This window comes from Pseudorca crassidens, chromosome 8 (assembly GCF_039906515.1).
Source record: "Pseudorca crassidens isolate mPseCra1 chromosome 8, mPseCra1.hap1, whole genome shotgun sequence".
NCBI classification, from domain to species: Eukaryota; Metazoa; Chordata; class Mammalia; order Artiodactyla; family Delphinidae; genus Pseudorca; species Pseudorca crassidens.
In genome coordinates this window covers 100,345,484-100,356,844 of record NC_090303.1, presented here as the reverse complement: position 1 = coordinate 100,356,844, position 11,361 = coordinate 100,345,484, and the positions used below count along the sequence as shown (strand labels likewise).

The 11,361-nt window shown below is 41.6% G+C and overlaps 1 long non-coding RNA gene across 1 annotated transcript in view; it reads right to left on the bottom strand.

Annotated features, from left to right (window-relative positions):
* Positions 1 to 455: 455 nt before the first annotated feature.
* Positions 456 to 11,361, bottom strand: part of LOC137229435 (uncharacterized) — a 19,498-nt gene continuing 8,592 nt past the window's right edge. Inside the window, exons 2-3 of the long non-coding RNA XR_010945681.1 lie at positions 1,902 to 2,045; positions 456 to 1,085 (exon numbers count right to left, since the gene is read on the bottom strand). This is a non-coding gene — a long non-coding RNA (uncharacterized lncRNA). The remainder of the gene's footprint in view (positions 1,086 to 1,901; positions 2,046 to 11,361) is intronic.

Genomic DNA, 11,361 nt, shown 5'->3' with positions numbered 1-11,361 from the left:
CAGAACCCCATCCGAGGCCCAGGAAAGGATGACTCCTAAGGTCTGGCTCAGGTGCTCTCCAAGACAGAGGGCATGGGAGGAAAGGTTTTAGGCAGTGGGGAGGGGCAGGCTGAGGTCCGTCTCAGACATCCAGCAGCGGTGCCCAAACAGTGAGGGAGACCAGACAAGCACTGTGGAACGGGGACCCCACCACGACTCCCAAACTTCCAGGGAACGCTTGCTCTGCCACAGCTCAAAAGAATCCCACTGGGCTTCCCTGGTGGCGCAGTGGTTGAGAGTCCGCCTGCCGATGCAGGGGACACGGGTTCGTGCCCCGGTCCAGGAAGATCCCACATGCCGCGGAGCGGCTGGGCCCGTGAGCCATGGCCGCTGAGCCTGCGCGTCCGGAGCCTGTGCTCCGCACCGGGAGAGGCCACAACAGTGAGAGGCCCGCATACTGCAAAAAAACCCCCAAAAAACAAAAAAAAGAATCCCACTTAGGCCAAAGCACAGTGGTCCCTGGTATTAGCTTCCTATTGCTGCTGTAACAAATTACCACAAACTTCATGGCTTAAACCAACCAGATTTATCTTACATTTCTGGAGGTCAGGAGTCCAAAATGAGTCATATAGAGCTACAATCAAGGTGTCATCAGGGCTGCATTCCTTCTGGAGACTCGAGAGAATCCATTTCTTCGCCTTTTCCAATTTCTTGAGGCCACCTGCATTCCTTGGCTTGTGGCCCCTTCCTTCATCTTCAAAGGGAATCACTCCAACCTCTGCTTCTATCATTACATCTTTTTTTTGACTTTGACCCTCTTATCTCCCTCTCATAAAGACTCTTGCAATTTCATTGGGCCTGCCCAGATAATCGAGAATGATCTCTACATCCAAAGATCCTAATTTAATCACATCTGCAAAGTCCCCTTTGCCATACTATAAGGCTACACAGGTTCTGGGAATTAGGATGTGGACAGCTTTCACGGGTGGGGGGGGCATTATTTGACTTACCACACTTCCCAAATCTCAGGACAACACTCATCACCTCTCCGAGGCCAGACCAGATCCTCCCTGGGATGCTCCTGTATGTTCTGGCACTGAAATAACCTGCCAAAATGAGAACACTCGAGGTTCATCATTCCCAGTCATTCCTTCATATCGGCCACCCTCTGTTGCCCATCAAAATGTACCTGTCTGCTGCCTGCCTCCTCCTGACATCTTTCTTTACCTTCATCTTTTTCCAACTTTGTTCTCATTCCTATGCTTCCAAAGATGGTCACCATCCCTTCTGACTCTCCATTGTTAAGTAGTAGTGCTACATCATTGTCATGTTTACAGGCAGACTGAAGACAAGGTGGGTCAGCTGCACCTTAACCATTTCAACAGCCTCAAGATCTTTTAAGATTGTGCTGGCCACGTGTGACTGTTACTCTCCTTTGCGTCTCCATCCTGGGGAAGACGTCCCCTCCTCCTCTAAAGTTCCTGTCACCTTCTCTCTTTTTCTCTGTTGTTTATCAGTCTTTCTTCCACATCAGTGAAGCCTTGCCAGAAGTCCTTCTGGGTCTCAAGTCTGTGTCTCCCACCCCATCCTGCACTTCTCCATCCCTCACGCAGGCCCAAAGTGACCTTTCTAACTGGGAGATCTGATCCCTCTCATTCCCGGTTTTAAAGTCCTCCAGCAACTCCACCACCTGCACTGAGAATCTAAACTTCAGCACGACATTTCCGACCCCTCATGAGGTGGCTCCTTCCCTGTCATCTCCTGTAACTCCCCTTGCATCTCATGCTCTAGATGAACTGAACCACCTGCCCTTCCCAGAGCACTGTGCTGTTCCACATCTCTGCACATGCTGTTCCCGCTGCAGACGATGTCCTCCTTCCCTTTGCCCCACTGCCCCATCCACCTGGTGCACTCCTTCTTACCCCTCAGTTCATGGCTCAACCTCACCCAGCCTTCCGCAGTTTCTGCAGGTGGAATTGATGCCTCCCCTGTTTTTCCATGGACACTTGCTCAGACTCCATCTGTCATCTCACAGGACTCTCTCTTACTTTGTATATCATGTGTTCCTGGAAATGTGTATAAAGGTGTATGTATAAAAATGAAGCAATAAAATGATGCGACCAACAAGGGGGTAATTTCCAAAATATACATACAAGCAACTCATACAACTCGAAGTCAAAAAAACAACCCAATCAAAAAATGGGCAGAAGACCTAAATAGACATTTCTCCAAAGAAGACATACAGATGGCCAACAAGTACATGAAAAGATGCTCAACATTGCTAATCATTAGAGAAATGCAAATCAGCACTACAATGAGGTACCACCTCACACCAGTCAGAATGGCCATAATTAAAAATTCTACAAATAATAAATGCTGGAGAGAGTGTGGAGAAAAGAGAACCCTCCTACACTGTTGGTGGGAATGTAAACCGGTGCAGCCACTATGGAGAACAGTATGGAAGTTCCTTAAAAAACTAAAAATAGAGTCACCATATGATCCAGCGATCCCACTCCTGGGCATATATCCAGGAAATGTGAAACCTCTAAATCAAAAAGATACATGCACCCCAATGTTCATTACAGCACTATTTACAATAACCAAGACATGGAAACAACCCAGATGCCCATCAACAGATGATTGGTTTAAAAAGATGTGGTATACATATACAATGAAATATTACTGATCCATAAAAAAAAAATGAAATATTGCCATCTGCAGCAACATGGATGGACCCAGAGATTATCATACTAATCAGACAAAGACAAATATGATATGATATCACTTATATATGGAATCTAAAAAATGATACAAATGAATTTAGTTACAAAACAGAAACAGACTCACAGACACAGAAAACAAACTAACAGTTACCAAAGGGGAAAGGGAGGGGAGAGATAAATTAGGAGTATGGGATTAACAGATACACACTACTGTATATAAAATACATAGGGGCTTCCCTGGTGGCGCAGTGGTTAAGAATCTGCCTGTGGTTAAGAATCTACTATATATAAAATAGATAAGCAACACAGATTTACTGTATAGCACAGGGAACTATATTCAATATTTTGTAATAACCTAGAATGGAAAAAATCTGAAAAAATAGATGTGAATCACTTTGCTGTCACCTGAAACTAACACAATATTATAAATCAACTAAACTTCAATTAAAAAATAAAAGAAGCAAGGGACTTACAAATCACAAGGAAGGCTTTATTCCCTGACAGCAGCTGTAAAACAAAGTTCCTGATTTGCGTAATTGTCACGTTTCTTTTCACCCTGAGTATTGTACAGTTTGTATACGATTATCTAAAAACATTAAAAGCACTGTTTAGACATTAAGTATATATACTTAATCTCTGTCTTAAGAAAATTCTTTGTCAAAAAGTAATAAACACAAAATACTGAACACACTCCTGATACAAATACCTAGGAATTCCAGGTGGGATATAATAAACGTAATTTTAAATATAGAGCTAATATAGAAAGGAATAAAGGGAGATCCTATTGTGCCAGAAACAAAGACAGAACAGAGCAGCCATGTTGGAAGCCTATGAGGAGCTGCTGCACCTACCTGGAGTGGGCCTTGGGTCCATGGAGGTGAGAAGTTGGAACTAACACCTCCAGATAAAGTCCCTTCAAGGCCTCATCTTCAGAAAATACATGGTTCACAAACAATGCATCCTAACATCAAAAGATGATGTGTTACTTGGGTCCTCAGGAAGCAGATGCTGAGACATAGTTTGAAGTACAAGAGGAGAATGATGCCTATGAAAGGTAAAAGGAGGAGGAAGCAGGGTTTTGCAGGCAAAGTCTCAGACCAGGACGCATATCCAACATCCGTGAAAGGAAAGAGGAGAAGAAGCAGTTTTGGGCAGCAGGAACAGACCATTATGCAGCTCTGACAAAGTTTCAGCCAACTAAACAAAGGGTTCTAGAGCAAATATTGCCCGTTAGAGGAGTCCTGTGTTGGGAAGAAATGACCAGGCCTAGGACCCCACCTGCTCACTCATTGCCTGGGGCTGTCCAAGAAAAGCATGGCCTCAGCTGGAAAGCCAAGGCATTTCCTAGAGGTGTAACTGGTCAGTTAACTGCACTTCTTGTAGCTGAATCCTAAGCTCTTGAACAGAGATCTGAGTGGCATATCTCCATGCCTGCCACAGTGACAAAAAGCTTATCTATCTCAGGCTGGGCTCTGGGTGATGGTAGTGGATGGGGTGATATCTTCCTTGAGAATCCAAAACCACAGATAGTACCTTATGGAGATCGGGATTCAAATTTTACATTACCTTCGGGGCTGATAAATTGACATAAAAATTGGACCTAGGCCAATGAAAGCACTTGAGGTCTCTGATTGAAGGAAACAAAAACAGGAGGAACTATCCCACAATCCAGACCACAAGCCCAGCTCAATATAAACTCACAATCAGAAACTGCAAAACCCACAAGGAAACAGTCCACCATTATTGAGAATATAACGAAAGAGCAGGAGTAAATATCCAGGAACTTGAATTCAGGTAAAATAATTCAAAACAGACTATAATGTGAATATTTTTATAATTTCTAAAAACTAAGGGCAAAGAAGTAGAAGCAGCAGCATGGTAAAAGCAAGGTAAATAGAAATCACCAAACCTTAAGAAAAATCAAGACACTATTAAAAAGAAACATTTTAAAAAGAAAGCATGAGAAAAAATAGAGCCACTGAAATTAAAAAACTCAATGGACTGGTTAAGGTTAAACAGCAGACCTAGACACAGCTGGGAAGAATTCATTAAATGAAAGATAGTTGAGGAAAGTACCCAGAATGAAAGACAGATAAAATGATGGATGGAAACATATGGTATGTTAAGAACATAGACTAGGAACACTGACCATACATCTATCAAATCAGATTTTCTTATCTAGAAAGAGATAATTAGGAAATTAGAAGAAAATAAATATTTTTTGAAAGAATAACAGTCTTCAAGAACTGATGAAAGATATAAATCCTCAAATCCAAGACACACAAATGTAAATCCACTTGTATAAACATTGTGGCGAAACTAGAACACCAAAAACAAAGAAGAAATCCTAAAAGCAACCAGAGAAAAAGACAGATTGACATCAAAGAAAGAACTACTAGATTGACAGTAGACTCTTCTATGATAAAAATAAAGGTCAGAAGACAATGGACGAACACCTACACAGTGGTGAGGGAAAATAACTGTCAACCTAGATTTTATACCCTGATCAATTGTCACACACGAGCAAAACCAAATAAAGACAGTTCCAGAAAATAAAAACTGGAAATGTACCATTTATAAACCCTCACTGAAAAACTACTGAGGACTATCCTTTGAGAAGAGGAAACTTGAACTCAGTAAGAAGAAGGACACAAGGAGAGTGGTGAGCAAAACAAATTTAGTAAACATGGGTAAATCTCAACATGCATTGACTTTGTAAGACAATAATAAAGACAAGTTTGGGGGATACAAAACAAATGGAACTACAATACTAGACAACATGTAAGAAGGATAGAACATGACTTCAATGAAAGTATCCTACGGTCTTGGTGATTTCAAGAGAAGGGCAGAGACAGCAATTACATTTAGACTTCGTAAGTCAAATATACATATTTACTATGTTCATCACAGCTGCTGAAAGAACAGAGGTAGAATGGCTCCTAGCAGAGGGAGAAGAGATGAATAAAGAAAATCTGATTAATCTAACAGAAGGTAGGGAAAGGGGGAAAGAAGCAAAGTTACAGTAAATAAAGATCACAAAATAAGATGATAGAAAAAATCCATATATATCTATATTCACAATAAATATAAAGAAAATAAGCTCTCCAGTTGAAAGACAAATTGTCAGATTATAAAACTAAACAAAAATCCAGCTCTATGAAGTTTTATGAGAAACATTAATTCATTGGGGCATAAACATAAAATAGTTTCCCTTTTTCCCGTGACTGCCCCATAATTGTGTTATGTCAACCCTTGTTTTCTTACTGGTTATTCAGTACAATAATGACATCTTTTTGAAATTCCAAAATGTTTCATCACTTTCTCTTGTCAGAGAGTCTCATTTCAGCCTCAGTCTGAACTGTGTTTGAACTCAGTCAGAGCTGGGGTCCCCTCCACTCCAGTTCAGGCTAGGTCTGTCTGGGGCACTAGCGGCTTGAGGTGAAGAGGGCATGCGGTCTGCTTTCCAAACCCTTCTTCGTTTTTCTCTCTGGTCTTCCAAGCTTCCTCCACCCACACTCTAACTTAGGCTTTTGCAAAGCCTCACTTTTGGCCAAAGCATGGAGCGTTCAAAAAGGAGGTGAAGGAGGACGTGGTTTTCTGTGTTGACTGGAACCCTCCCACCGCTGGGTCCCACCTGGGACCGTGGGCCTCTGCTGCTATGGTGGTTTCCAGGTATGCAGTATGTGAGGTTACCTTGGGGTAGTGCTCAGCTTCACTCTGTCCCACTCTGACACTGAGACTCACTCCCAGAGGGGTAACTAGAAATTTCTGTCCCTAGCTCTTCCCAGAGGTAGGCACCCATCAAGTGGCCTGTGGCCATGTGGGCCTGTGGGGTGTGGGCACAGCAGAGCCCCTGCCCCTCCCCCAACCCCCATGCTCTTTACAAGAAAGCAAGGAAGTTGCTTGGGTTGTATACTGCACCATCAGAGGTTGAGGGGAACTGGAATGGGGTGGGAGTAGCCTAGTGTCTTTCTGGTGATGTTTTTAAGCCTTCGGAAATCTCTATGTTAAAAACTGTCTGTTTCCACGTTCCAGTGTGCCCACACCTACAGGGGACATGGATCAAGCACCCTCCTCTTCTTCCCTGTAATGGAAGAGGGAGACTGCAAAGGGCACTGAGCCATACTTCTGGGCTCCACAAAAGAGGACCAAGAACTCTCTCGCATCGTGGAAAGGGAGGGACGGCCCAGAAACCTGTTCTCTCTAGTCTCTTTATGCAGGGGTTGGGGGGCGGGCACGGGGATAGTGTCAGTTCTTAAGTGGTGCCTCCTAGTAAGCTCTGTAGGTAAGTGACAGTTCCCACGCCTTCTGGCCACACAAAATCAAAACATGGGGTAGGTTATGCCTTTTGTCCTCAGCTCTGGGCCTTAGCCTCAATGCCCAGACAAGGGCAAAAAGACACTTGACATTCTGTCACATGCTGTTTACAAGAGATATCTAAAACTTAAGGACACAGTATAGAGTAAAGTAAAGAATTGGGAAGGAAAAAAAAGACATACCAGCAAACACTAACCAAAAGAAAGCTGGCATAGTAATACCATTGGACAAAACAGGCTTTAAAGCAAAAACTATTACTAGGATAAAAAGGTCACTATATTGTGAAAAAAAGTATGATATAATGTAGCTAACAGCATGATCTCAAAATATATAAAGGAAAAAATGACAGAATTATGAGGAAAAAATTGAAAAAAACCCACAATGGAATGCTTCTATACACCTCTTTCTCTGTAATTGATAAAACAGACAAAAATTAGTAAGAATACAGAAAATTTGAAAAGCATATTAATGTTATCCAAACAATTAGAGATTTCTATGTTCTTTTCAAATATACATGGAATATTTACAAAAACTGGCTGTAAGCAAATTATAACAAATTCCAAATAACCAATTTTATTCAGATCACTTTTTATACTCAAAATACAATAAAATTAGAAATAAAGAATAAGATGATATACAAAATGTTTTTCCTTTTCTTTTGTGGTACGCGGGCCTCTCACTGTTGTGGCCTCTCCCATTGTGGAGCACAGGCTCCGGACACACAGGCTCAGCAGCCATGGCTCACAGGCCTAGCCGTTCCGTGGCATGTGGGATCTTCCCAGACCGGGGCACAAACCCGTGTCCCCTGTATCGGCAGGCGGACTCTCAACCACGGTGCCACCAGGGAAGCCCCAAAATGTTTTTTAAAGACAATAATCATTTATTTAAGAAAAAACAAAACACATTTTGCTCACATTTTAATACTGCCTTACATGTTTGTTTCTTAGAACAATTCCTATTGTAATAAGTTCATAACAAAAAACTTCAACTGATTACACAATATCTAATATTAATGTGTCAAATATACAGCTGGTAATATTGACGGAGAAAACATAGCAAAAGTATATGCAATTATAGAACTAAATTCATATTAAATATGTCAAATGGAAGATACATTTTATTTTTCCACTTTTTACATAGTCTACACGACAAAGGAAGATAAATAGACTCCAATCAGTTAATTAATTATCCTGGTGAGTGAAGTCTTTCATTTTATTTTGGTAACAAGAAAATCCAGCGAGATTGGTTCAAGACGGCAGAGTAGAAGGACGTGCTCTCACTCCCTCTTGTGAGAACACCGGAATCACAACTAACTGCTGAACAATCATCAACAGGAAGACAATGGAACTCACCAAAAAAGATACTCCACATCCAAAGACAAAGGAGAAGCCACAATGAGACGGTAGGAGGGGTGCAATCACAATAAAATTAAAACCCATAACTGCTGGGTGGGTGACTCACACACTGGAGAACACTTATACCACAGAAGTCCACCCACTGGAGTGAAGGTTCTGAGCCCCACGTCAGGCTTCCCAACCTGGGGGTCCAGCAACGGGAGGAGGAATTCCTAGAGAATCAGACTTCGAAGGCTAGCGGGATTTGATTGCAGGACTTCGACAGGACTGGGGGAAACAGAGACTCCACTCTTGGAGGGCACACACAAAGTAGTGTGCGCATCGGGACCCAGGGGGAAGGAGAAGTGACCCCAGGGGAGACTGAACCAGACCTACCTGCTAGTGTTGGAGGGTCTCCTGCAGAGTTCGGGGGTGGCTCTGTCTCACCATGAGGACAAGGACACTGGCAGCAGAAGTTCTGGGAAGTACTCCTTGGTGTGAGCCCTCCCAGAGTCTGCCATTAGCCCCACTAAAGCGCCCAGGTAGGCTCAGGGTTGGATCGCCTCAGGCCAAACAACCAACAGGGAGGGGACCCAGCCCCACCCAACAGCAGTCAAGCAGATTCAAGTTTTACTGACCTCTGCCCACCAGAGCAACAGCCAGCTCTACCCACCACCAGTTCCTCCCATCAGGAAACTTGCACAAGTCTCTTAGATAGCCTCATCCACCAGAGGGCAGACAGCAGAAGCAAGAAGAATTACAATCCTGCAGCCTGTGGAACAAAAACCACATTCACAGAAAGACAGACAAGATGAAAAGGCAGAGGGCTATGTACCAGATGAAGGAACAAGATAGAACCCCAGAAAAACAACTAAATGAAGTGGAGATAGGCAACCTTCCAGAAAAAGAATTCAGAATAATGATAGTGAAGATGATCCAGGACCTCGGAAAAAGAATGGAGGCAAAGATCGAGAAGATGCAAGAAATGTTCAACAAAGATCTAGAAGAATTAAAGAACAAACAAACAGAGATGAACAATACAATAACTGAAATGAAAACTACACTAGAAGGAACCAATAGCAGAATAACTGAGGCAGAAGAACGGATAAGTGACCTGGAAGACAGAATGGTGGAATTCACGGCTGCGGAACAGAATAAAGAAAAAAGAATGAAAAGAAATGAAGACGGCCTAAGAGACCTCTGGGACAACATTAAACGCAACAACATTCGCATTATAGGGGTCCCAGAAGGAGAAGAGAGAGATAAAGGACCAGAGAAAATATGTGAAAAGATTATAGTCGAAAACTTCCCTAACATGGGAAAGGAAATAGCCACCCAAGTCCGGGAAGCGCAGAGAGTCCCATACAGGATAAACCCAAGGATAAACACGCCAAGACACATAATAATCAAATGGGCAAAACTTAAAGACAAAGAAAAACTATTGAAAGCAGCAAGGGAAAAACGACAAATAACATAGAAGGGAACTCCCATAAGGTTATCAGCTGATTTCTCAGCAGAAACGCTACAAGACAGAAGGGAGTGGCATGATATACTTCAGTGATGAAAGGGAAGAACCCACAACCAAGATTACTCTACCCAGCAAGGATCTCATTCAGATTCGATGGAGAAATCAAAAGTTTTACAGACTAGCAAAAGCTAAGAGAATTCAGCACCACCAAACCAGGTCTACAACAAATGGTAAAGGAACTTCTCTAAGTGGGAAACACAAGAGAAGAAAAGGAGCTACAAAAACAAACCAAAAACAATTAAGAAAATGGTAATAGGAACATACATATCGATAATTACCTCAAACGTGAATGGATTAAATGCTCCAACCAAAAGACACAGGCTTGCTGAATGGATACAAAAACAAGACTCATATATATGAGTTGTCTACAAGAGACCCACTAGGGACACATACAGACTGAACGCGGGGGGATGGAAAAAGATATTCCACGCAAATGGAAATCAAAAGAAAGCTGGAGTACCAATACTCATATCAGATAAAACAGACTTTAAAATAAAGAATGTTACAAGAGACAAAGAAGGACACTACATAATGATCAAGGGATCAATCCAAGAAGATATAACAATTATAAATATATATGCACCCAACATAGGAACACCTAAATACATAAGGCAACTGTGAACAGCTATAAAAGAGGAAATCGACAGTAACACAATAATAGTGGGGGACTTTAACACCTCACTTACACTAAAGGAAAAGCATCCAAACAGAAAATTAATAAGGAAACACAAGCTTTAAATGACACAATAGACCAGATAGATTTAATTGATATTTATAGGACATTCCATCCAAAAACAGCAGATTACACTTTCTTCTCAAGTGCGCACGGAACATTCTCCAGGAGAGATCATACCTTGAGTCACAAATCAAGCCTCAGTAAATTGAAGAAAACTGAAATCATATCAAGCATCTTTTCTGACTACAACGCTATGAGATTAGAAATCAATTACAGGGGAAAAAACGTAAAAAATACAAACACATGGAGGCTAAACAATACGTTACTAAGTAACCAAGAGATTACTGAAGAAATCAAAGAGGAAATCAAAAAATACCTAGAGACAAATGACAATGAAAACACAACGATCCAAAACCTACGGGATGGACAAAAACAGTTCTAAGAGAGAAGTTTATAGCTATACAAGCCTACCTCAAGAAACAAGAAAAATCTCAAATAAACAATCTAACTTTAAACCTAAAGGAGCTAGAGAAAGAAGAACAAACAAAACCCAAAGTTAGCAGAAGGAAAGAAATCATAAAGATCAGAGCAGAAATAAATGAAATAGAAACAAAGAAATCAATAGCAAGGATCAGTAAAACTAAAAGCTGGTTCTTTGAGAAGATAAACAGAATTGATAAACCATTAGCCAGACTCATCAAAAAAAAGAGGGAGAAGACTAAAATCAATAAAATTAGAAATGAAAAAGAAGTTACAACAGACACCGCAGAAATACAAAGTATCCTAGGAGACTACTACAAGCAA